This window comes from Protopterus annectens, chromosome 17.part0, assembly GCF_019279795.1.
Source record: "Protopterus annectens isolate FY-2018-M chromosome 17.part0, PAN1.0, whole genome shotgun sequence".
In the NCBI taxonomy this organism is placed as follows: domain Eukaryota; kingdom Metazoa; phylum Chordata; order Ceratodontiformes; family Protopteridae; genus Protopterus; species Protopterus annectens.
In genome coordinates, this window is record NC_056751.1 from 504,728,151 (window position 1) to 504,755,066 (window position 26,916).

General features: G+C 43.4%; 1 protein-coding gene across 1 annotated transcript in view; it reads left to right on the top strand.

Annotated features, from left to right (window-relative positions):
• The window catches only part of NAPSA (napsin A aspartic peptidase), a 776,864-nt gene that overhangs the window by 76,904 nt on the left and 673,044 nt on the right, over positions 1 to 26,916 (top strand). The gene's annotated exons all lie outside the window — the stretch shown is intronic.

Consider the following 26,916-nt stretch of genomic DNA (forward strand, 5'->3'; position numbering starts at 1 on the left):
TCCCAACTGCAAACCAAACACATAAACACGCAAAAACATACTCAGAGGCGCTGATAAAAAATCTACCAAAACAACAGAGGCCTCCAAAGCAGACACCCAAGCAACCGCCACTTCGACATAGCACATGCAACACATAGTTCACAAAGTCAGTGTGCTAAACAGTCACAGCCCTTAAGGCCAAACAACATGCTAGACACACTTGTAATAGGTGACTCCATAGTCAGACACACTGACGTCCCGCTCACCAGACTGAACAAGGAAAAGGTCACAGTAAGCTGCCTGTCGGGAGCTAGAATCCGCCACATAACACAAGCACTCGGGTGACTCCACAGCAAGTACAAATATGACTCGGTCATTGTACATGCCGGTGTGAACGACCTGAGACGTACCTCCCTGGACTACATGAAAAGAGACATAGAGATGCTCTCTGATTATGTAGCCCAGGCCGGTATGACCTTGACCCTGAGCAGCATCTTACCCTCACCAAGAATGATGCCACAGTACAAAGACAAAATGATCAGTTTTAACAATTGGCTTAATTACTGGTGTCATTCTAAGGGGATCCAATGTCTGTCTGCTTGGGATGACATGCTTGACAAGCCACGCTGCTTCGCAAGGGATGGCTTGCACCTGTCACCCCTGGGCTTCCGGATATTGGCCAAGGCTCTTACCACCCCCATAGTGCCTTTTTTAGGCAAGGCTCATATGACAAACCTACCTCCCTAGAAAACACAAGTGGAAAAAACTAAGGGTAATGCTGCTCAATGCCAGAAGTCTCAACCTCAAGATGCACGCCCTCGAAGCCCTCCTCAGTATGGAGAACATCGATGTCTGTGCAGTGACTGAAACCTGGTTCAAGGCTCCTGAGAGCACCCCAGCACTATCAGGTTTTACCTCATATCATGCTTTCCTGCCCCCAAACTTGGACCGAACCACAAAAGGAGGGGGCGTATCCATATTCATCAAAGATACCCGCACCTCCAAGGTTAGTGGCAACGCACGAAGCATCTGAGACCATCCAGGTGCAACTAACCATAGGCAAAACTGCCTTACAGTTTGTAGCATGCTGCAGACCACCCTCTCAAACTCAGGAACCCCTCACAGCCTTCCTGAAGACACTGGAGAGTATGAATGTCTCTCCAAATACCATCATATTGGGAGACTTCAACTACCCAAACATAGACTGGGAACATTACTCAAGCCCCAACACCCTAGCCCAAAGATTCCTAGAATTCATAAACTCAAATGCAATGGAACAACTAGTCACCATTCCCACAAGAGGAGACAATATACTAGACCTGATCATCACAAACATGGGGACAAAATGCTCCACACCGGAAGTATATTCCTCTTTGGTAAGATCAGACCATAAATTAATCTCACTGGAAATCCACATCCCGCCCCCACCCCCTGCACAAAAGACCACAGTGAAGAACTTCTCAAAAGCCAACTTCACACTTCTTAAGACTGACGTGGTATCCTTCAAGGCCCCTGGGCCAGTGGAAACCACAACCCACACTGCTGAATCCTTTGCAAATGCCTTCTACGGGCACCTTCAAGAATGCATGGATCATGCAATCCCAAATAAAACCAAGACCCATTCCCCCAAAGGCAGGCGCCCGGTCTGGTGGACCCCAGCCATAAACAAACTTTACAACAGGAGGAGGAATCTACTACATGACAGAGCAAAATCCCTAAAAGGGAAGGCATCTCTGATCAGTACTAGTAAAAAACTACGATCACTCATAAAATCATCCAAGGCCAACTTTGAGAGAAAAATCGCAAAAGACACAAAAGACAATCACAAGGCCTTATTTAGCTGTTAGAAACCGGGGTGGAAACTCCCAGATATGCTCAGAGTTAGTCCAAAATGATACAAAATACACTGAACCCACTGACATTGCCAACATTCTGGCAGACAGGTTCAGTGCAAATCCCCCCCCCCCCCAAAAAGGAGAAATAACTATCCCAGCAGAGTGTAGCTTCCCTAACACCTCAAATGCCCAGGTGAGAGCCGCCCTGTCTAAAGCTAAAAACACAACATCAATGGGGACCGGACGGTGTCCCGGGCTGTGTGCTACATGAACTTCAAGAGGAACTAAACCCACACATAAGGCTGCTGTTTAATCTTAGCCTTACTACAGGATACGTACCCAAAGAGTGGCGTAAGGCAACAGTGGTCCCACTTCAAAGGCGGTGCTTCTACGGACCCTGGAAATTACCGCCCCCATAAGCTTGACGAGCCTGGTCTGCAAAGCTATGGAGAGGATCATTATGGAACTCATAAACAAAGACATTGGGGACCTACAAACATTGGATCCTACCCAATTTGGCTTTGTCAAGGGCAGATCCTGCCTTTTTTTGAAACAGTCACTAAGGCCATTGATGAGGGTAAGGCAGTTCACACAGCCTACCTTGACCTTGCAAAAGCCTTTGACACAATACCCCACTCTGGCATCATAGACAAACTCACCAGCTTAAATGTAAACCCATATGTCACAAGATGGGTTGCAAACTGGCTCAAGGACAGAACCCACGGGGTCAGAGTTGCTGGAGCTATGTCAGACTCTAAGCCAGTCACAAGCGGTGTCCCACAGGACTCAGTCCTGGGACCCCTCTTGTTTGGCATTTATTTTTCCGAGGTACAGACAAACATAGGAGGATTGTGGCTGACAAAGTTCGCAGATGACTGCAAACTGGCCGCCATAATTGATACTCCAGCGGACACAAACATCCTTCAGAAATGGATAATTGGTGCCAGAGCCATGGCCTTAAGCTGAATGCCAAAAAATGTATAGTCATACCCTTTGGGAAAAACAAGGTACCCACAAATTACCACATAGGTGGCAATCCATTAAGTACGGAAGAGGTAATCGGGGACCTAGGGACCCAGGTTGACAGTAACCTCTCATTTGACACTCACATTGCCAAAGTGGTTAGGAAGACCTTCTATATTGCCCACCTTATCATGAAGGGTTTCACATCTAGATCGAGAGGTCATTGTGCCCCTGTACTCTTCTCTTATCAGGCCAATGATTGATTACAATGCCCCATTTGGGATGTATCTTACAGACACCTGCAGCAGTTGGAAAGACCCCAAAAGTTCCTCACCAAGAGGATAAAGGGTCTTAAACATATGTCAAATGCTGCCCGACTGAAAAAACTCCTGCTCTATTCAGTCGCATACCGCCTACTCAGATGTGATCTGTGCCTGACGTACAAGGCCATGTCCAATCCGGAATTAATGGACATGCTCCACCTCAGAAAATCCAAATCCATCAGAGCCACGAGAGCAAGAGACTTAAACCTCAACACAGAAATAAATAGGACGTGCTGGAGGGACAGATTCATAACCCAGAGGCTCCCTACACTCTGGAACAGAATCCCACTCCATGTTAGGCAGAGCCCCTCACTAACTCTGTTCAAGAGAAATCTTGACGAGTGGATGGGAGATTGTAGGTTTACCCCGGGGGTCATCTCTGTGTCACTACTAGACAGAGGCACAGTAAACTAAACCCTAAAAGGGTGTAGTATTCTCGTCCTAAGGGGTGGTGAAAGCCACACACACTCTGGCTAGGCTTATAAATGCCCTAGGGCAGATAGCCTAGTACGAGCCTATGAACCTATGAACCTACAGTCTCTTACTCTATCCCCCTTTGAACCTTCAGTTACTTGTGACTTAAAATGTCTGACATGGAAAACTTTGTTTTTATTAGCCATTACTTCTGCAAGAAGAATATAGGAAATTCAAGCCTCGTCCTGCAAGCCCCCTGATATAGCCAACAATGACCAGGTTTCCCTCAGGACTAATCCTTCTTTCTTGCCAAAAGTAGTTTCAGAATCTAATATCAGTCAAACCTTGCACCTACCAGTCTTTTTACCTAACTTCTCTAATAAGGGAGAGTACTGTCTACATTTACTAGACATTCACAGGCAGTTACATTTTTACCTTCACAGAACAAAGGATATCAGAAAATCTGACCAACTCTTTCTTGGTTTTTCCTCACTTTCCTTGGGTAACTCAGTTTCCAAAGTTACCTTAGCTAAATGGCTTAGGGATTGTCTCCCCTTTATTTATCATTCAAAGCGACTTCAACTACCACATCCTGTGAAAGCTTATTCAACCAGAGCTGTAGCAGCTTCTGCGGATTTTCAGGCCAGAGCTTCTTTAGATGATTTTTGTGCAGCAGCTACATGGGCATCTCCTCATACTCATTATAAACTGGACCAGGTCTCTAGGGGACGTGCATCATTTGGCTCAATGGAGGTCTCACGGAAGAATATTCCTGAGCACCAAAGATTCAGGTAGCTATGGACTCTGTCCCACAGTCAATGATTATGTGAAGATTGACAACATCAGATAAAGAAGCTATGTCTTGCCATGATGTTCCATCTGTGTTGTCGATCTTCACTAATCCTTGACATTTCCCCTCCTCCTCCCCTGCCCCGGCTTGCGACTCTTAGTGGACCAAATACTCCCAAGACTGGCTTCATAATAGGGACACAGATCTGGTCTGTTATTATTTAGTGTCTGCCACTATTTTAGGCAAACTCGATCTGAGATAATTTAAAGAGGAGCATTATGGGTAGAGCCTAGCTTGAGAGTTTGAAAGGCGCGAGCTGAAGTAAACAGCTGACTTGGTTCTGAGGTTCGGAACAGAGCCCACAGTCGAGGATTAGTGAAGACTGACAACACAGGTGGAATTTTATGGTATGACAACTTTTTTTTTTCCATCTCCAACCTAGGCCCAGCAGTAATTTCTCAGTCTAAAACTACTTCTGCTAAACAGATTTCTGCTGCTAACCCTGTTTCTCGGTCAAGGATGGGGAAGATTTTGACAAGTTAGGGAAGACAGTTTCTTCTTGTACTACTTTATCTGTTAGGATTTTAAATTGTCAGGTTCATATGTTAAAACATTTAGAACATGCATAATTTATTTATTAACCTTCCTTCTGAGGTAAAAAAAAATCTTGAATGCCTCATTAAAACATGCTTCGTAACAAGAGAAATGGGCATTAGTGTGTGCTTATGATGCTGCTGATCTTCCCACATAAGTGCTGCTCTTCTGGGTCTGTAATGAGAATGAATATTGGTTTGACTTTGTTCTCAAAACATTCCTGAAGATGTTAAAACTGAAATCCTTCCATGGACAAGGACACTGTTTTGGTCCTTCTGCAGTGGAGTTACTCGAGAACGCAATCTTTTTTTAAAGCAAATAAAATTTTAAAGCAGCAGCAAGGAGATGTTAAACAGGAGTTTAAAAAGCAATGGCAAGCAGACTTCAAAAAGAAAGGAAGTGTCTCTAAAAATCAAGGACAGTCCTGCCACTTAGGATGACTACTTGTTCAGGCATTACCCCACCCCCCTAAAAAAAAAAATAAAACGAGCGACTACTCCCTGAGGCTTCATCTTTCCTTGTGGTACCAGATTGTGACAAATTTTAAATGTAATGCAACAGAGGTACAAGTGTGGCAATGGGAGTCTCTCCCCCTGCTCTAGAGGATTCCTTCTTGGCCAGTGAATGAAGTCTCCTCTTACTCTGCATGAGATACTTGCTCAGGAAATAAAACTAGTGCCCACCGTCAGATGGGCAAGTGTTTTATTAAAGGATTTTTCTGGTACTAGAGAAGGCCTGTACTGGACTTCTTCTTTTTTTTTTTTTTTTAACATTTTGTCAGAATTCAAATGTTAAAAATGTGCGTGTTTTTTTTTTCCTTTGGTTCCCTTTAATCTCTGCTCCTTCTCTACCTTTCATAGTAAATCTAGACTTAAAGGATGCCTATATTCCCATTACCAAGCTGTTCTGATCTTTAATACTTTTTTGTGTCTGGCTTGTACTCTGTTCTACGTGTTCTTTTTTGGACTTTCCATTGCAGCAGGCGTATTCACAAAGTGTCTGGCTCCAGTAGTTGTTTGTTGCAGACTTGAAGGCATCCACATCATTCCATATGGGGACAATTTGTCTTTTCAGACTGTCTTTATCCAGCTGTCAGTAGCCTTCAGGAACTGTAAAGAATCTCTTACTTTGTTTGGGTTTTCAAATCGGCATCCAAAAATCTTCTCTTTCCTTTTCACAGAATTGTATTCCAGGGATGTATGAGAGGCTCTTCCCAAGGCAGAATCTTTCTTTCTCCACCGAAAGTTGAGAGAGCAACAACTTTCAACTCAGACAGGTGTCTGTAAGGGAATTTCTCAGGATATTGGAGTACATGGCATAAGTGATTTTCGTATTTTCCCGCGCCAGATTCCATTTGAGAAAAGTTCCATTCTTGGTGTGCATTCAGCATTTTTCTTGTCTGATCTCTGTTTTGGGATTTGTAAGAAGTGAGATTTTGTAGTGGGTAGATTAGATTTATTGCAATTTAGGTCTCCCATTCTCCCTTTCAATCCCTCCAATTTGTCACTACATATGTTTCAGACCTGACTTGGAGAGCGGTCTCTGAAGGGATGAAACTACAAGCTCTGTGTTACCCTCAAGACAGGCAAACACACAAATGCCAGAGAGATGTTGGCAGTGAGCAATGAAAGCCCTAAATTGTCTGGTCCCCAGGATCTCTGCTAAGTTTACATAGGCAATAGTTGATGTGGCACATAAACAGGGATGCTGTATCATATCCTCTTCACAAACTTGCTATAATAGCCTGGGAGATGGCAACTCAGCCCAGCCTGACTCTTTGGTCTTCATACATTCCATGAGAACAAAACTTTGGTTGTAGACAAAACTAAGCAGGACTAGAACAGACTCCTGTGATTGGACACTTCATCCTGTGGTTTTCCAAGAATTTATTCCACTGTGAGGCACACCTGCAGTAGACATGTTTGCCTACTTTCATAACAGACAAAGAAATTCTGCTTCAGCAATCCTTGCAAGAAGGTCTGGAAACTAGATATCATTTATTTCCATGGACAGGAACGTTTCTGTAGCTTTACTATCCTTTCCACTGATACTTTGGTGCTCTTCTAAAGATTTAGAAGGACTGTCTAACACTTGTGCTGGTGACTCACCTTTGGTGCAGGCAGCAGCGGTTTTGCTTTCCTCATTCTTGCTCAGGTCATTTGCAACCAGTTTACCAATAGACTGGATTTGCTGACACAAGACTGATGCACCCTAACCTGAAAACTCTTCAACTCACTGTCTGAATGACAGAATTTTGATAACTTTTAGCCACCATTTTTTCTGAGGACATGCAGCAGGCACTGCAGGATGTGAAAAAGAAAATGCTGTTAGAAAATATTTACCACTTGCACATATATGATTTCCTATTTCGTGCTAGTGCTAGTCCAAGAAGCAGGACTTTCTTCAGGTCAGGCTGTCTCTGGTTCTTGGTTGTTTGTGTGAGTTGGTGTCTCCTGGTCTTTCTTATTCCTCCAGGGTTCATTTATCAGTCATTTCTGCTCATCTGCCCTTGCCCTCCCCCTTATCATTCTAAAGTTAAACGGGTTTTAAAAAGGGTGCTGCATATGTGTTCACCCAGGAAACGTGGTTAATCCTTTTGGATCGTAGCTCTTTTTTTTTTGTTCCTCTCCATTTGAGCCATGTCATTGTGTTGAATTGAGGTTCTTAACATGGAAGGCTGTCTTATTATTCCTGTGACTTCTGCTAGGGGAATATCTGAGTTAACACTGTAGATCAACCTGTCTAATTTTTCATAAGAACCGTGTCTCTCTGTGAACTAATCCTTTCTTTATTCTTAAAATAGACGAACACTGACACCACTTTAAGATTGTTAATTTCCCTGTCTTCTTATTGAACCCTAGATAAAGGGGCAAGAGGTTCTTCACGCACTGGATGGCCACAGGCAACTCTAATATTACCTAAGCAAAACCTAAGCATTCAGCAAATATTGTAACCTGTTTGGTTCCTGCGAGGGTAATAGGTAAGGGCAGCCATTATCAAAGCAGACTGTTTCCAGATGATTGTCTCATGCTATTGCCTTTTGTTATACTCACTATAGTAAGCCACTTACAGACAGAGTTAGGGCCCATTCCACAAGGGCTTTGGCATCTTCGGTGACTTTCTGGAAATTAGAATACTTAGAGTCAACCAAAGGCTTTGACCTGGTCCTTTTTATTTACTTTTACAATGTACTACAAAATGGATTCCTTTTCTAGGTACAAAATAGGCTTTGCTAGGGCAATTCTAAAGAGGTTTCTGGATTCTTAGTCTGTTTTCCTCCTCCATTTTTAGTTTCTAAGCTGTGGTAATCTACACCATTAGCTAAGGCTACTGCAGCAGCGATCTAAATGTTGAACACAGAGCAGTAGTGTAAGTAAACCTTACCATAATGGTAAATGTTCTAATAGATGACTGCTGCAGTAACCCCTCCCCCTTATTTTGCCAGTTTTTTCATTTTGTATTGCCATGGTGTTGATGTATATATCCTTCTGTATGTAGTTTACTGTGAGGTTTGTTTCCTAGTGTTATCCTGGCAAAGCTTTTTCCTCCCTTTTGTCTAGAGAAAAAGCTCTGGAAAAAATGGTGCTCTGTCTTTATATGAAGCTCCCCACACTCTCTTGACAGAGGGCTTGGAAGGTGTCAGGGAATAGTACCCAAATAGCTGCAATCTACTAGAACATTTACAGTTATGGTAAGTTTACTTGCACAGCTGTACTGTATATTTTATACAGTCTTTCATTACAAGCACAGACAAGTGCACACAGTTGCTGTTACAAGTGCATTTGCACACTTGCAGAATCAAACATGTAATAGACACATTCACTCTTACATGTTTTGCATGCACTGTGTATACACACACACATATATGCAGCCATACACATACATGGGCATGGGTTCATATCTATTCATCGAAATTACATTACATCGACTTTCATTACATCGACACCAATTCGCCGACAGTACTGTTCATCGACATGCGAATCCATCGACAAGTCATTTCAGCGACAACCCGGGCTGAAATATCGCTGACTAGGAAAACGGAACCTTACAGCAATCATGAAACGTTACCGTACACTGACTAGGCAACGGAACCTCATACATTGCCGGACAGGACTAAATAAGAAGCATCTGTAACAATGTTTCCCCAAACACTCCCCAGAGTATATATACAGCAAATGTAACACGAGGAGACCCTACACCATAGTAGTATACAGGTATATTAACTGTTCGCCCTAATAAACAACGTACACTACACAGAAGCATTCGGGATCCTAATGCATCACTGCTATACAGCGAAGTAATTGCTCACTGAAGTAAACAATGTATAAACATCACAGCTACTTGACTGTCAGGCTAGTGCCTACCTAACGTTGTGGGCATGTACGCTACATCTTCAACAATCTAGCTATATCCTCCACGAACTCGATGTCAGTGTAACTGTTCATATTAGCAATCAGAGTCTGGAACCGTTGCTGACGGTAAATAAGTTTCCTACGTTTGGGGGATGGTGGGCAGCCTGTAGATAAACGTACCCGCAGCTCGTCTACCCGGTTTTGTTCGCGACAGAGTGTGTGTAGTAGGTACCGTAAATCATTACCCCTATCACATAGTAGACATTTCAACCTACGGTGCCATGCTTCAACCTTGTTCTGGGTTCGGGGCAAACACATCTGATTCAACTCATAGACATTCCAGAAGCTGATAGGGAATAGCGGCGGAAATCGCATGGCAGACGTAAATCTTGTTTGGAACTTACGTTTCTTGCCATAGATGTACCAGTCTGCAAAGTACTGCACAATGTCCTTGCCTTCCTTGGGGAATGTACTCTTCAGTTCCTCAAATGTACCCTTCACCCTATCTTCGGGTAGGAACGCCAAAGCCACAAGTGATTTAACAGCCAACTGGAATTGCTGTGATTTGTTATACATGCTAGCTAACCCTAAGGATTGTATCTTCCGCCAGACATTCTGGCCGAAATGGAAAAGGCAGCCCTTGGATCGTACTTCAGAGAAGTTGATCCTCACACTTTTCATTGCGGCTATTTCAAAGTCGCACAACACAAACTTCACATCAACATTGAATCTATTTTCTGTCAACAAATGGAATATGCAACTCCACAAGTAGTTGTACGCTTTCAGCGACTTTTTGACATCAACGCATAGACAAGTGGGGCAAACTTCATATCCTCTCCGTGTTGCAGTATGCCATGTATACTATATAACTGCCGTATACACACACCTTTATTGAAAAAAGTGCCATCCATCAACCATATGGTTGATTGGCTAAGGTCACGCAGGTTATCTGTGGTACTAAATGCTACCACAGTTGTGTCTGTAACCCTATCTGACATTGCTTTGTGTATGAACACTCCTGTCTTCAAGGTGAACTGACTAAAATCGATGTTATCTAGCGTCAGTTGTGCCTGTGTCATAGGGCCGCGCCGCAGCTTCCTCACCCGGTTCACCTGCTGTAACATAGCGGCTCTGCTTGGTAAACTATCTATGGTAGACAATGATGTTGACGCTACTGCATCATCTACCACAAGTGAAGGTGTATCCCTCGCCATACCAGCCCTACATTTCAACTCACTACACACAACGTACCGCTCCATTTCACCCAGGTCAGCGGAATGACAGTGTGGAACAGACTTTTGCAGTTTATCCCCGCCAGGTAGGTAGTGGGTCACAGCCCTGCCTTTACAGTGCTGTGTACATTTATATTTCCAGGCCCAGTACCGGATACTGTCCCTTGTCCTCTCTAGGTAATACAAGTAGTTATCTATGATTAACATAGGTTTCAGTCTTTGCGACCGTACAGTGGGGTAGAAACATCCTATCTCACCCGGGGCAGACTGGTATGTGCTCGCCATTTTGTCTGGTGCTTAGCACGGTGTGTTTCCGTTACATGGCAATTTATGCTCAGCGCTACGTCATCATCAGATCTTCTCCTGGTGTATGAGAGGGATCGGAGTTGTATGGTGTGTAGTTCGTGCTTTAACCTTCCGGGTGATTTGTCGGTGATGTGTGTGTCGATGAATTCGCATGTCGATGAACAGTACTGTCGGCGAATTGGTGTCGATGTAATGAAAGTCGATGTAATGTCATTTCGATGAATAGATATGAACCCATGGGCATCCATACTTGGACATGCATGTATGATATTGTGTGTGTGAATATACATGTTGGATATATATAGATGTATAGATATAGATAAATATGTATATTTTATACTGTGTGTGTTGCAGTAGGGCGCCACACACACACACACAATTTACCTTCATTTAGTCGACTAACATGAATGACGACATCCTGAAGGCAAACCACTCGGTCGAAAATGGAATTGTCAACTTCCTAGTATGCATCTGCATACGTAGAGGTTGCTGCTCAGTTTATGCAAATATTCCCCTACCTGGAGATTGTCGATTTTGCACACCTGTCAACTCTCTGTATATTCAGCCAAATGCATTTGATTAAACAGATATCGACCAGACCAACAGAACCCATATACACATGTACACTGTGTGTATATATACACGTGCACACGTGTATAATCTCACACAAATGTATGTATACATGGTTACATCCAAACATTTGCATTTGCATAGGTGCACATACTTGTGGTCACATACATTACACCCTCATATCTGCATATCTGGATAAAAACAGAGATGCATACCTGCATTCACAAATGTAAATGCATTCAAACGCACCTTTGTATACACAGGCAGGCACCCCCGTACACAAATACATGTAGGCATGTATATACATGCACCCACAAATGCACATTCATATGCACATATGTATATAGACACACACCCGGTCGCATGATTTTACTTTGACAGAAATAGCTTTAATTAGGATTTGTTGTTTCTTGACTTCAGGTGACACTGTAGTTAATGAGATTAATGTACAAGAATACAGCTAATAATCTACTTTAGAGGTTTTTACAGTTAAAATACTGTAAATGGTCTTTATAACTTCAGGTGCAAACTGTTTTACAGGTTGTGGATCACACTTCTTGCAGTAAATAATACAACAGTTTGTGAATGTAAAGATATTGCCTGTCAAAATATTATTAGTTTTTTTTTTTTTTTGAAAAAATATAATATTTGAAAAAGTTCTTGAATTGCAAATGCTTCTTGTGAGTATATGATGCCCACCCCCACTCCCTCTCCAGTCTAACAGCTGATGCAATTTAACATTTTTCATTGTTTGCAGCAAGAAGTACTCTTACTTACTACAAAAAATTCTTCTTGCAAACAAAAAGGAAGTAATAGACTGATTAGATCTTAAACACTGCTATCTTGCAAATTAAGAGAGGAACAGAGAAAATGCTGCTGGAAGAATTGCTCATGGTGGTTAATCTGCTGTTAATGGAAGAGGCAGTTGACGTTTTACTGAGACTGCTTTGCTTTTGTAAGTGTAGGACAGTAGTGCATGAGTTTACCTTGCTTCACTGTTAAGGCCAGCCTTCCCAGTAATTTTAACGTTATAACTAGCTTACTAGACAAGTTGCTAACAGAAAGTGTGTGTGTATGTATATATATATATAGCAAAGAGCAGCGTTGCTCATAAAAATATCAACCGCACATAATTCTGTGAAGTAAGTGTAGGCTTCACTCACTTGATTCATTAAACATGGTGCGGTGCACTACATATTAGAAATTAGAACTGATCAGTTAAGGACTCGTACATAAGCTAGAAGAGGTCACTTAATGTTAATTATTTGTGAACTGAGTGGTGGAGCTAGGAACTAAACCTTCTATTTAAGGGGTAAAATAAAACCTTTCAGAGCTTTACTAGAAAGGCTCAGCAAGACTCTGCTACACTTTGCTGTGAAGGAAAGGTTAGTTTGCCTTTTATTTGTTGTATTTTATATTACTTTATTGCCTTTTTATATTTTGAATACTGTAGTTTGTTTTCTTTACCTTGTGTTTTACTTGTATTCTGCTTTTAACTGCATATTAAAATTTCAAAAGAGACCACAGCTCTGTCTCTTGTGAGTCAGGCAGAATATTTTTCCCCACCCTGTTACTGTTGTACCACTGTCTTTCTAGTTGCCTGCCTCTTATGTTAATTTGACCATATATCTCATTTCCTCTCTGCTTTCACTGGGTTGTGTGAATCCACAAAATTATAATTTTGTGAAATCACTCCCCTTCAGCTATTTAAATGTATTGGCCATCCTACTGTATTCCATAGTACCAGAATACAAAAGTGACCACCCCCTTTCAATCTATCTTGCTGTTTTAAAAATAGCGACTCTCCACTAAAACATAACGTTTTAGACAGGTAAAACTTAAGTTACCTACTTTCAATTCCAACTTCTCTAATGCAAACTGCAGTGTTTAGGATAATCCATTTTTTTCATCTTAACTTTAAGTATCTCTGTGACTAGCACTTGCTCTAATACCTGCTGGAAAGCTCTAGGAAGCCTTAAACTGATACAAGCACTTAACTCTCCTTGTTAATAAGGAGAAATTAATCATAGGCACTAAACAGCCTATAATTGCAAAGTACCTTGCTAAGGTAAGGGAAAACGGCTCCTGTACTTTACAAAAAAAAAAGCACCAAACCAGGCACGTCCAGGGGCCAGCTTCTGGTGATTTCTCCTGTAAACTTGGTGAATTGGGGCATACTGGGGCAATGCAGCAATTATCTCGTACACAGACAACCCTCTCCACCTACCACCCAACACTACAACCTGTGAGAGATGCACTTACATAGCCAAACTGGAAGCAAAGCTCTCTCCACCCAAGATTGTGCTAGACAGTCCAAGAGGAGGTTACTACCTGCACTACACCTCAAGCAACACATAGCCCTTCTAAACCCACACCACCAACACCCACACATAGCAACACTAAATCCACATATGTGGAGGCCCTTAACTGTAACCTGCCCTAGCAATAAGGACCTCTGAAGTTGAAATGCAAACCAACACCAGTCACAACCAAAGTGTCACATAGCTCACAACACTAGTGTGCCACCCAGCAGCAGCCCCTAAGGCAAGACAACATACCTAACACTTTAGTCATAGGTGACTCTATAGTCGGGCACACTGATGTCCCACTCACCAGGCTGAACGAGGAGAAAATTACAGTCAGCTGCCTGTCTGGTGCCAGGATCCGCCACATAACGCATGCACTCAAGTCACTCCACAACAAGTACAAATATGACTCTGTCATCGTCCATGTTGGAGTGAATGACTTGAGACGTACCTCCCTGGACTACATGAAAAGAGACATGGAAGAGCTGTCTGATCATGTGGCCTGGGCAGGTATGACCCTAGCCCTGAGTAGCATCCTGCCTTCATTCAGAATGATACAGTATAAGGACACAATGATTGACTTCAACAATTGGCTAAAGTTCTGGTGTAATTCAAAGGGGATCCAGTATCTGTCTGCCTGGGATGACATGATCTACAGACCATGATGCTTTGCCAGAGATGGTCTGCACCTGTCGCCCCTGTGATTTAGGTTATTGGCTAAGGCTCTTGCCACCCCTGTAGTACCTTTTTTAGGCAAAGTTCAAAGGACAAAACCACCACCGTAACAGGTACAAGCATGCAAAATCTGAAGGTAATGCTACTCAATGCTAGAAGTCTAAACCTCAAAATGCACTCTGTTGAGGCACTCCTAAAAATGGAGAACATCGATATCTGTGCACTAACTGAGACCTGGTTCAAGGCTCCAGGGAGCACCCCTGCAGTATCAGGCTGTAACTCTTACCACACTTTTCGGCCCCTAAACCAGGATTGAAACACTAAAGGTGGAGGAGTGTCCATATTCACCAAGGATATTCACACCACCAGGCTAGTTGCCCAACACAATGTGTCAGAAATTCTCCAGGTGCAACTAACACTAGGTAAGACTGCAGTCCAAATTGTAGCTTGCTACAGATCCCCCACCATGCCCCAAGATTCTCACTACATCTTTCTAAACATACTGGAAAATATTAAGATACAACCAAACACCCTAATACTGGGTGATTTCAACTACCCTGCCATTAACTGAGAAAACTACTCGTGTACCAACACCTTTGCCCAGTGGTTCTTGGAATTCATAAATTCTAACGCCCTGGATCAACTAATACAAAGTCCCACCAGGGGCTCCAATATCCTAGACCTGGTCATTACCAACATGGGAAATCGATGCTCCCCACCTATGGTCACCCCCTCGTTGGTCAGGTCAGACCATAAGCTAATCATCCTTAATGTCCACATCCCACCCTCACCACCCAGTAAGGAAACCTCCATAAAAAACTTCTCCAAAGCCAACTTCATGCTACTCAAGTCAGAAGTGACCAACTTCATGACACCCATGCAGACGGGAACTGAAAGTTCAACTGCTGAGTCCTACACTAAGGCACTGTACGAGCTCATCCACTCATGCATGAATCGTGCCATCTCAAATACAGCCAAGATGCTTTCCTCCAAAAAAAGGAAGCCAATCTGGTGGCCCCCTGCCATAAACAAACTTTACAACAAAGGGAAGAAACTGTTGCAGAAAAGAGGAAAATCCCAGGATGCAAAAAAGCTCCCTTACCAGCCTCAGTAAGAAGCTGAGATCCCTCATAAAATCCTCCAAATCTAGTTATGAAAATAAAATTGACAAAGATTCCAAAGACAACCACAAGGCATTCTATAACTATGTCAAGAATCTAAATGGCAATGCTCAGATCTGCTCTGAGCTACAACAGAATGGCATTAAATATACTGATCCCAAGGATATTGCCAATATTCTGGCAGATCGATTCAGTGGCAACTTCACCCCTCTCTCACCCCCTAAATAGCCCATCTCAATACTGGAAGTGTGCCAAATTCCGGTAATAACAGCCACACAGGTAAAAAAAAAAAAAACTCTCCATACAGCATCCATGGGACCAGATGACATCCTGGGCTGTGTACTAGATGAACTACAAAATGAACTGGCACCTCACCCAAGTGTTATGTTTAATCATACCCCCACCTCAGGCTTCGTGCCCACTGAGTGGAGCACAGCTACAGTTATCCCACTCCATAAGGGAGGATCCACCTTCAATTCTGGGAACTACCAGCCCATCAGTCTGGCGAGCCTGATCTGCAAGACCATCGAACTTATAAACAAAGACATTGGCAACCTTCGAACACTGGACCCATCCAGTTTGGGTCCGTGAAGGGCCAATCTCATCTCCTGAATCTGATTGACTTCTTTGAATCAGTCTCCAGAGCTGTGGACTAGGGTAAGGTGATCCACACAGCCTATCTGGACCTCGCCAAGGCCTTTGACACCATCCCCCACTTTGGAATCATAGATAAACTTACTAAGCTGGGCATTAATCCCTACATCACTCGATGGGTTGCCAAATGGCTTACTGACAGAACCCACACTGTAAAAGTAGCTAACCCCAAATCCGGCTCCAGACAAGTGGAGTACCTCAGGGTTCAGTCCTGGGACTGCTCTGGTTTGGCAGCTGCTTCTCTGAAGTACAGACCAACACTAAGGGACTCTGGCTAACAAAGTTTGCAGATGACTGCAAACTGGGAGCCATTATTGAATCCCCAAATGATGTGGATACTCCTACAAAAGGGCCTTACAGAAGCAGATGTTTGGTGCCAGAGCCATGGGCTCAAGCTAAATGCCAAGAAATGTGTAGTTACCCCCTTTGGGAAAAAACATGTACCCGTGAATTACTACATAGGTGGCAGTACGCTAAACACCAAAAGTGTGATAAGAGACTTAGGGACACAGGTGGACAGTGGTCTCACCTTCGATAACCACATCGCCACAACAGTCAGGAAATCCTATGTGGCTCATCTCATCACTAAGGGCTTTTCATCCAGAAAAAAGGAGGTCATTGTCCCACTGTACTAATCCCTCATTTGACCCATTATAGAATACAACACACCATTTGGTATGTACCTCTCAAGACATCTGCAGCAACTTGAAATACCTCACTAAAAGAATCACAGGCCTAAAGTAGATGCCGTATGCTGACCGCCTTAAACAACTCCAGCTAAACTCTGTCGCATGTAGTCTACTCGGAGGTGATCTCTGCTTAACATACAAGGCCATGTCAAACCCAGAGCTGTTGGACACGCTACACTTAAAGAAATCCCAATCCCTCAGAGCCACACTCTCTAGAGATCTAAACCTTGTCATCACAATAAACAAAACATGCTGGAGGGATAGGTTCCTGACCTATAGACTCCCCAGATTCTGGAATACACTGCCCGTACATGTCAAGCAGAGCACTTGTTTGGCCCTCTTCAAAAGGAACCTTGACTATTGGATGGAAGAAAGGAAATTCACCCTGGGGATCACATCAGTCACCCTGCTAGACAGGGGTCCAGGGAAGTAAATAGTGTTAGAAGAAATAGCCAGGGAATTGTTATGGCTAGGCTTGTATAGGTCCTAGGGCCGATAACCTAGTACCAACCTATGAACCTATTTAGAAGTTTCGTAACTTGTTTTGATATATTGAACAATAATGTCAACACCAAACCAGTAATCCCAACATTTTTGAGTGGAATGCACTGATTGCATCAGTTCTGAAAGCATGTAGTAAAGAAAACTGTAGTGTCAAATAAAGGAAACAACCTTAATGCAGCACACTCAGTAAAACAAATGTGCAATTAATTATAGAAACACCTGTGCAACCAAATAACAACATATGTCAAATGTATATAAAGTAATTGTACTAAAGAGTGAGATCTCTTCTCTCATATCTACACTGTGCACCTGGCTGCTGTGCACTGCCCAAATCATATTGCTTTTTACAAACTGTTTTGCTATGTTAAATGGGTTTAACATAGCAAGACAGCTTTAAAATAAGCAACAGATATCTTCGTTGCTTATTTCAAAGCTGTCTCACTATGTTAAACCCATTTAACATAGAGAGACAGTTTTGAAAAAAAGCAACGGAGAAAGCAAGATCTCTGTTGCTTTTTACAAACTGTTTCGCTATGTTAAATGGGTTTAACATAGCGAGACAGCTTTAAAAAAAGAAACGGAGAATCTCCGTTGCTTTTTTTAAAGCTGTCTCGCTATGTTAAACTCGTGTAACATAGCGAGACAGTGCTGCTGTAAGAGTTATAGTAATGGAAAAGTCTGGGCGACCGGACCTGTTTCCATTACTATAACTCGGATTTACAATGTGCACGCTGACCAATCAGCGTGCACGTTTTTGAATATTAATGGGGGGTCGTATAATGCATAATATACAATATCTTAGAAAAAGGTGATGGTAATGTCACCCGTCAGTAACCATGTATTTTGCAGGGTAATAGTATCCTGCAAAAAGGCATACTGATGCTTTATACAAGTTGATATGCTGCAGAGGACAAGCTATTGTAACGGAGGACACTTGGGGATATCACTTTTGATAATTAACCACACGCAGACTCATTACTAACTATGCTGTAACCTTTGTAGCTGTGCTGCTGACAGTCTCAAATAACCACGTTTCCTACTACTAGTCCTGTACTTATACAGTGTCTTTAATAATATATTATTTGGATATAACCACATGGCACAATAGCAGAATTACTCGGGTGTAACCCTACTACATCATAGTAATGGATTTTGCATGCATCATAGTAATGGATTTTGCATGCATCATAGTCAGTGTCAGTGTAACTCTGCAAATAAATGGCAGATAAACTTTCACTGTGGATCTAAGTGTTGTTTTTTAGGATAACTTAACTGTAATGGTATACTGATAGAAAGCAGGACATGGCGATAAGATGGCTTAACCCAGTTTCTTCATTGTGATGTAATTGTATCATGTGACTTATAAACTGTTTAACTTTAGTGTATTCAGCACTGAGAAAGTTATATTCAGAAGTGAAACCAATTTGCAACCTTGAGTATATTCTGTGTCCTTTCTGTGTGCCGTTTATCTCTGTGGATTTTATATAATTATTTTCTATAATTTGTATATTCATAGTGTGTCTGTGTATACATATATATGTATATATGTATATATATATATATATATATATATAAAATGTGTGTTTGTGTATGTGTGTGTATTGTATACACATACAGAGAGTTTACTAGGAGAATATTGAGTGCAACTGTATTGAACAACACAATCCTAGGTGCATAATACTGAATACTGGAGTATTGAAAGACTGTAATGCCAAAACTTTGTATATTTGGCATTCATGATTTTTTTTCTTTTCTTTTTTTTTTTTCTTGCTGCTTTATAAATACCAACACATTTAAATCAGCATTAAATTGTCCAATAAAAAGCAACAGCTGTCGTGCCCACATTGGAGAGAACACATTGCCCATTAACAACCAACGCTTCATGTAACGCAGACTGAGCAGTCAAGTAGAAATAAGTTATAGCACAGAACTGGTACAGTCTTCTCCATAATTAGCTTCATAATGATTGTAACACACAAGTGTTAAAGTAATCTATTTAGCATGCATGACTCACATCCATGTAATGCATGGTAATTTTGTAGGAGTACAGCTAATAATTTACTTTTATTAGTTGTTCATACGTATGAGACGGTAATCCCAGTCATATTAAACTGTCCACATGTTAATTGTCGGCAGATAAACATATATTCAAAACTAGCAGTGATGTGCCCTGGATTCTGCTAGACCTCTAGGTGCAAACTCTTCGCTCTCCTGCCTAGTAGCCTCTGGAAGTACTTCCCCATTAGACATCATTGTTTAGGTGATGCCGTCATTCCTGCAGTCAGTCTGCTTTTAGGGTTGCCCACATGATTCTGCTGTAGCTGAATAGCCTACAAAACATCATGAATATGCAAGTAGTTCTTTCCAAGCAGAGATCGTAAATGATGATACCAACCCTCTACTGCATTTTGACTTTTTGGCATTCCAAATATGTGATTTCAGAAAGTTAATATCAAATAAAGGAGGAATTGTAGCCGATGTTTTACATTTCCCGGTTCTGATGTGGTTTCCTGGTGCCTCCTCATTTAGGAGGTCTTGTAATGTAATTACATTTAAAGAAAATGCAAAATTCTGTGCCATGATCAGGCATTTCAGACATAATTGAATCACATATTTCATAGCTTGTTACTATGCTAATAAACCAGGGGCCTTTCTAAGCCTAGCCAAGTTTTCCCAAAGGCATAATGATGTCCTGTATCCAAATAGAACTCTGAGGGCCAGGCATTTATAAGCCACCTTTCTTCATAAGGGACATGAAGTCTCTCTCTAGTTGCTGCATATGTCTAGTAGGGTACATTCCGAAGGGATCATTATACTATATGCTTGGTCGGCTAAAGGCAGAGTACAATAGGATAATGACCTCTTTGGACCTAGATGCCTACCCTTACTTATAAGTTGTACAACACAAAAGGATTTCCTCACCACTCTGGCCACAAGGTCGAAGGTAAGGCTATTTTCTACTTGCCTACCTAGATTCCTGACCTCTGGGTTGACTCTTGGGGGCGTCTTATCAACATGGTAATTGGCCAGGATGATTGACTTCCCAAAAGGGTACAATTATGCATTTCTTGACTTCGAGTTTAAGACCTTGCTTTGGCACCATTTGTTAGTCAGTGATAGGCCTTCTTGAAGACTGGTCTGCAGGGGAGTCTGTGGTAAACCCCCCTCTTGCAATCCTCTGCCAACTGAGTTGGCCATAAACCTTTAGCATTTGCTTCCACTTCAGAGAAATAGATGCCAAAAAGGTGCAGGCCCAGTACCAAGCCCTGGGGGACCCTGATAGTGACTGGCCCCTTGGTGGAGGTGGCCTCGCCTGCTTTGATCTCCTGGGTCCTATCAGTGGGCCAGTTGGCTATCCACCAGATGATAAAGGGGTTTATACATAATTTATTGAGCTCGTCTATAATGCCTGAGTGGGGTTTTTATATTAAAAGCCGGGCCAGGTTGAGGTATGCTGTATGCTGCCTTGCCCTTCTTCCATTGCTTTGGTGACCCATTCAAAGAAGTCCAGTAGATTTGATAGGCATGACCTTCCCTTAACAAAGCTGAACTGTGATTGCTCTAGGGTTTGCAGTTTACTTTATGTCCTCATTAATCTTGTCCTTGGCCTTTCATATGAGGCTGGTCAGACCTGTTGGCCTTGTTACCTAGAAATGTGCTTGGACCTCCTCTGTGCAGGGAAGTGGCTGTAACCATCTTCCCTTCCTTAGGCTCCAGTTGAAAGGTGATTTAAGTTGGCCAGAGAGGTCATTTTTCATGCTACTTAGTAAGCATCCCAGGATGTTATTGGGGCCTATTGATACAGTGTTTTTGACCTTGGAAAGTGCATTGATGACCTGTACCCTAGTAATGGTTTAGGGGATTGTAATATTTGCTGCTACTTTGGACTGTCACAGGGGAGAAAGGGAGACATTTGAACTGAGCCTGTCAGCCAAAAAGTTGGCAGTGGCCTCCAGTTCATTGTGGGTGATGCCAATTACAATGATGTCCTTCAAGGATGCATCTGCAGTCATAACATATGGGTTGTCCTGCCTCAGGCAGCCCTTCGGTCGGCCGGATTCCAAAGTCTGGGTCTGGCCTCGACTGATGTCGCACTTCACCCGACGTCATCGCTCCTGGGGTATAAAGGCATCAGCCGACACCATTTTCCTCAGTCTTTCTTGCCGCGCGGTGCCCGAAGCAGAAGCTTGTTCGCAAGTGCCGGTCGGTCAGATCCAGAGATTTCCGCTACCGAAGACTTCTAAAAAAGCTAAGTACTCCGTTGGGGACTCTTTCTTGCCTCAGCCGATGTCAGACAAAGTAAATAATTGTTTAACTTGTGGGAAACAAATACCTCATAAGGATTTCCACTCTTACTGCCTTCCTTGCTTAGGCCCAGACCACGACGTATCAGCTTGTTTAGCCTGTGCCTCCTTCAACCGACGGACACTTAAACGTCGGTCGGAGTTTGCTGAAGAGTTTTTTGGTCCCGCTTTTGCATATAAAATGCCGTCGGAGACTCCGACTACACATTTAGCCAAAAAACGCAAGGAAAAGGACCGACACTCGCGGCCCGTGGATGTCCTTCAAGAATGCAACTGCAGTCATAACATGTGGGTTGTCCTGCCTCAGGCAGCCCTCGGTCGGCCGGATTCCAAAGTCTGGGTCCGACGTCGGCTGATGTCGCATTTCTCTCCGTCAGAGCGGCTGGAGTACATAAGCATCAGCTGACGCCATCTTCTTCAGTCTTTCTTGCCGCGCGGTGCCCGAAGCAGAAGCAGTTCGCAAGTGCCGGTCGGTCAGCTCCTGTATTCTTCGATTCCGAAGTCATCAAAAAAGCTAAGTACCCCGTTGGGGACCTTTTCTTGCCTCAGCCGATGTCAGAATTTACAGAAAAAGTTAACAATTGTCTTTCTTGTGGTAAACAAATACCTCATAAGGATTTCCACTCTTACTGTCTTCCTTGCCTTGGCCCAGACCACGACGTCTCGGCCTGTGTAGCCTGTGCTCGCTTCAACAAGCGCACTCTCAGGCGCCGGGCGGATTTCGCTGAAGATTTTTTCGGCGATAAATTCGCTTACACAATGCCGTCGGATCTTCCGACATCTCAAACTCCCAAGAAACGAAAAGACCGGGACCGACATCCTCGACCCGCGTCTACCTCCGACTCCACACCAAAACCTACCGCGGGTGCTCCGGTTCCCTCAGAGACGGTCTCTCCACTGCTCCGAACCGAAGACACCGCATTACCGATGATTCCGATTCCGGATATCACTCCGCCAGTTATTGATTTTCCTCCGGACATCGAAACCGAGGAAATGCCCGAGACCATTGCTGTGGACAAGGTCACTCCTGCACGTTGAGCTGCCAGGCCTCCTATGGCCATGTCTATTAAGGCCTACACCAGGGCTAAGGCGGCCAGCAAAACAAAGCATCTTACTACTAAAACCTTTCCTCAGCCTACTCCAGAGACACAAATTATGTCTATGGCTGCTGATTTAATTTCTATGATTAGAGGTTCACAGGCCCATCCTGAGAGAGGATCCCAGCCTCCTTCTGATAAAAGGCCCCGGGTTGAACCCTCTGACCCTATTCCGTCAGATGAAGATTCTGAGGGCTCTGTCCATTCTGATAGCCAGGAAGAGCTCTTCCAGACCTATGAGGACTCTGATGGAGAGGATTCCATCCCCTCGGCCTCCCCGCCTGAGGATATTTCTTTTGGGGAAGTTCTGCATACCATGAAGGAACATTTCAAGTGGCAAGGCCAGGAATATTCTGATTCCAGAAAACGCCTTCGGACTTTCCTTAAGAAGCCCCAGCACAGGCCCTTAGCTATTCCTCCTGTACTTGATGTTTTGGATGATTTATATTCTGACTCTAGTGTTACCCCTGACTCTCTTCCTCCTGCTCCAGCCAAGCCAGACAGGTATTACAACTCATTCCCATTTATTCAGGGCCCATACTGCTGATTTGGAAACTATTTCTCAGGGGCCTAAGGGAGTTTCAGCTTCCACCTCTAAAAATCCATTGCCCTCCAACAGGGAAGCTAGGTCATTAGAGAGATGGGGCAAAAAGGTTTATACATCCACTACCTTATCTATGAGAGCTTTGAATTGCCTTTTTCATATGTTACAATATCAGGATTTCCTGTTAGAAGATTTACAAAAAACATTGGCGACTCCTGATCCTTTAGACAGGAAGGCTTTGCAGGAAGCAGTACATAACACTCAGCAAGTAAGCAATCACTTCCTGCAGTGTGGATATGATGCACTGGAGGCTTCATGTAGGGCAGCTATGACGGGGGCAGTCATTCGTAGACATGCATGGTTAAAAGATCAACCTCTACCAGATTCATGTAAAGGCAAAACTTCTGGATGCACCTTTGGAAAAGAACAAGCTTTTTGGTGCTAATGCTAAGGATGTGTTAAAGACCATCGAGGAAAAAGCAAAATCAGTTCAGACGGTGAAAGATTTCCTCCAGGTTCAACCCCCCAGATTCAGTAGGAATTGGCCTTCAAAAAACTGATCCTTTCCTAATCCAGAAAAGTTTCAAAGGGGTAAAAACAGACGTGGCCGAGGAAGAGGCCAATACAGAGGTCCTTACAGGGGACGACAATGGCAGCCCAAAGAAGTGACGCAGGGGTTTCACCTGCCCCACAGCCACAATCTCAATGACTTTCCTCTACTTCCGCCTACCAGGGAACAAATAGAAGCTCCCTTGGGCGGGAAATTATCTCCGTTTGCAGAAAATTGGCACAGACTGACAAAGGACAAATGGATTTTGGACATTATAGACCGAGGCTACAGGTTCCATTTTCATACCTTGCCAAGAAAACAAGGCATGCCAAACTTACCACAAAACCAGAGGGCAGAGGCTATCAAGCAAATCACTCTGCTAACTCGAATGAAAGCAATAGAACGAGTTCCACAACAAGAACAAGGCCAGGGGTTTTACTCAAGACTGTTTCTTGTTCCAAGAAAAGAATCTCAATGGAGACCAATACTGGATTTGTCCGCATTAAACACCTTTCTCATAGTACCGAAGTTCAAAATGCTGACTCTACAGCAACTCCTTCCCATGCTGGGCAAGGGGTCTTGGCTGATTACTCTGGACCTCAAGGAGGCATACCTGCATGTCCCTATCAGACACAGCTGCAGAAGATACCTCAGATTTCTTGCAGGGCCAGAGCATTATCAATTCTCAGCATTGCTATTTGGCTTATCTACTGCGCCCAGAGTATCCACAAAATGCCTGGCTTCAGTAATTGCTCATTGCAGGCTCCAAGGGATACAAATTTACCCGTACCTGGACGACTGCCTCATACAAGCGGACGACAAATTGATGTTGACAAAAAACTTGGACTATGTCATACGATTACTACAAGCTCTGGGATACACAGTCAACTTTCAAAAGTCAAGACTGCAGCCATCCCAGCAAATAATCTTCTTAGGAGCCAAATTAGACACAGCCTCTCAAATGGCTTACCTGACAGAAGACAAGCAAGAGAAGTTAACTCGTTACTTCAAAGGTTTAGCAAAACTCACCCAGATGACTGCAAGGAGATTCCTACAGGCCCTGGGCCACATGGCATCCTGCATTCTCCTGGTTCCATTAGCAAGACTACACATGAGAAAGCTTAAATGGTACCTAAAAAGTATTTGGTCTCAGCACAGCAACAACTTGGAGACAACCATACCACTCATTCCATGCTTACAAAAGGAATTCCTATGGTGGGCCTCTGTGAGCCAGGCCAACACAGGTATGTCATTCAAGAAACCACAGATAAAACAGACCATGACCACAGACGCCTCAGACCTTGGATGGGGGGCGCACATGGAAGGCAGATGTATACAAGGACAATGGTCTCAAAAGGAAACTCATCTGCATATAAATCAAAAGGAAATGCTGGCAGTAATGCATGCCATCGAGGCCTTTCAACACCAACTTCAACAAGGCCATTTACTGATACGGACAGACAACACCACTGTGATGTGGTATATAAATAAGCAAGGGGGCACCCACTCTTACCCCCTTTGCAGACTGACAATGCATCTTTTGGAAAAATCACTGAGCCTAAACATCCAGTTACAATCCCAGTTTGTTCCAGGCAAGGACAATGTGCTGGCGGACAGCCTAAGCAGGAATTGCACAGATCCACACGAGTGGAGGTTACATCCGAAGATCTTCACACAACTCACTTCGACATGGGGCAGGCCAGAAGTAGACCTTTTTGCCTCTCACCTCAACCATCATCTACAAAAATTCTGCACAAGGACATACCATCCAAAAGCTTGGAAAATAGATGCTCTTTCATTCAACTGGAAATGCCTAACAATCTATGCATTCCCACCTCTGCCACTGATGACCTCAGTACTACTAAAGATCAAAGCAGAGAGACCCAAGGGAATCATAATAGCTCCGGACTGGCCAAGGCAACACTGGTACCCACTGCTAAGGAGCATATGTCACACCAGGAGGTGGGCCCTTCCCCAATGGCCCCTACTTTTGACTCAACACAACCTCAAAACAGTGCATCCAAACCTTCAGACACTGCAGCTAACAGCCTGGGAGATCCCATAAATAACCTCGACCTATCTCTCTCCAAGGAAGTTCAGCGGATACTAACAGAGGCTCGAAGACCATCCACCAGAAAGGTTTACTTAGCAAAATGGAAGAGGTTCAGCAATTGGAATACCAGCAAGGGGCATGATGCATCATTGTTGAACATCCCACTCATCTTGGAGTATTTGGCGGATATGCTAAAGAACGGCCTCTCATATTCTTCCATAAAGATACATGCATCAGCTATTTCAGCTAGATATAACACTGATCCTCCTGTCTTTTCACACCCTTTGCTAAGGCAATTCCTCAGGGGAATCAAGAACATCAAGCCACCAAGAAAGGCCCCAGTGCCAGCCTGGGACCTCCAATTTTGTCCTAGAAAAGCTGACTCTACCTCCTTTTGAGCCAGCAGCTTCAGTTGACTTGCAATTTCTCTCATGGAAAACAGCTTTCCTGTTGGCAATCACCTCAGCAAGAAGGGTTTCGGAACTACAGGCCCTAATGGCAATACCACCGTTCATAATTTTTCACAGAGACAAGGTTTCATTAAGGACCAACCCTACTTTTATGCCAAAGGTGGTATCTAGGGTTTCTTTGAATCAAACTATTCATTTGCCTGCTTTCTTCCCCAATCCTGAGAATAAGGGGGAAAGACTGTTACATACCTTGGACATTCACAGACAACTTCGATACTACCTGGACAGAACCAAGGCCAGTAGGAAGTCTGAACAACTTTTTGTAGCTTACGCCCCTGCAGTCCAAGGAAAAGCAATTTCAAAACAGACAATTTCAAAATGGATTGGACATTGCATCAGATTTTGTTATTCCTTTCATGGAAAGACTGTGCCAGCCAATGTCAGACCACATTCCACAAGAGCTACAGCCACCTCTACAGCATTCTTAAGAGGGGTGCCTACTAAGGACATTCTAGAAGCTGCTACATGGAGCTCTGTACATACATTTTCCAAACACTACAATCTCCCTCTATACTCCAGATCCAGAGCAGGCTTTGCCACGGCAGTCCTGCAGGGTTTGATTGCCACACCATCTTTTTCCTAGAGCATACC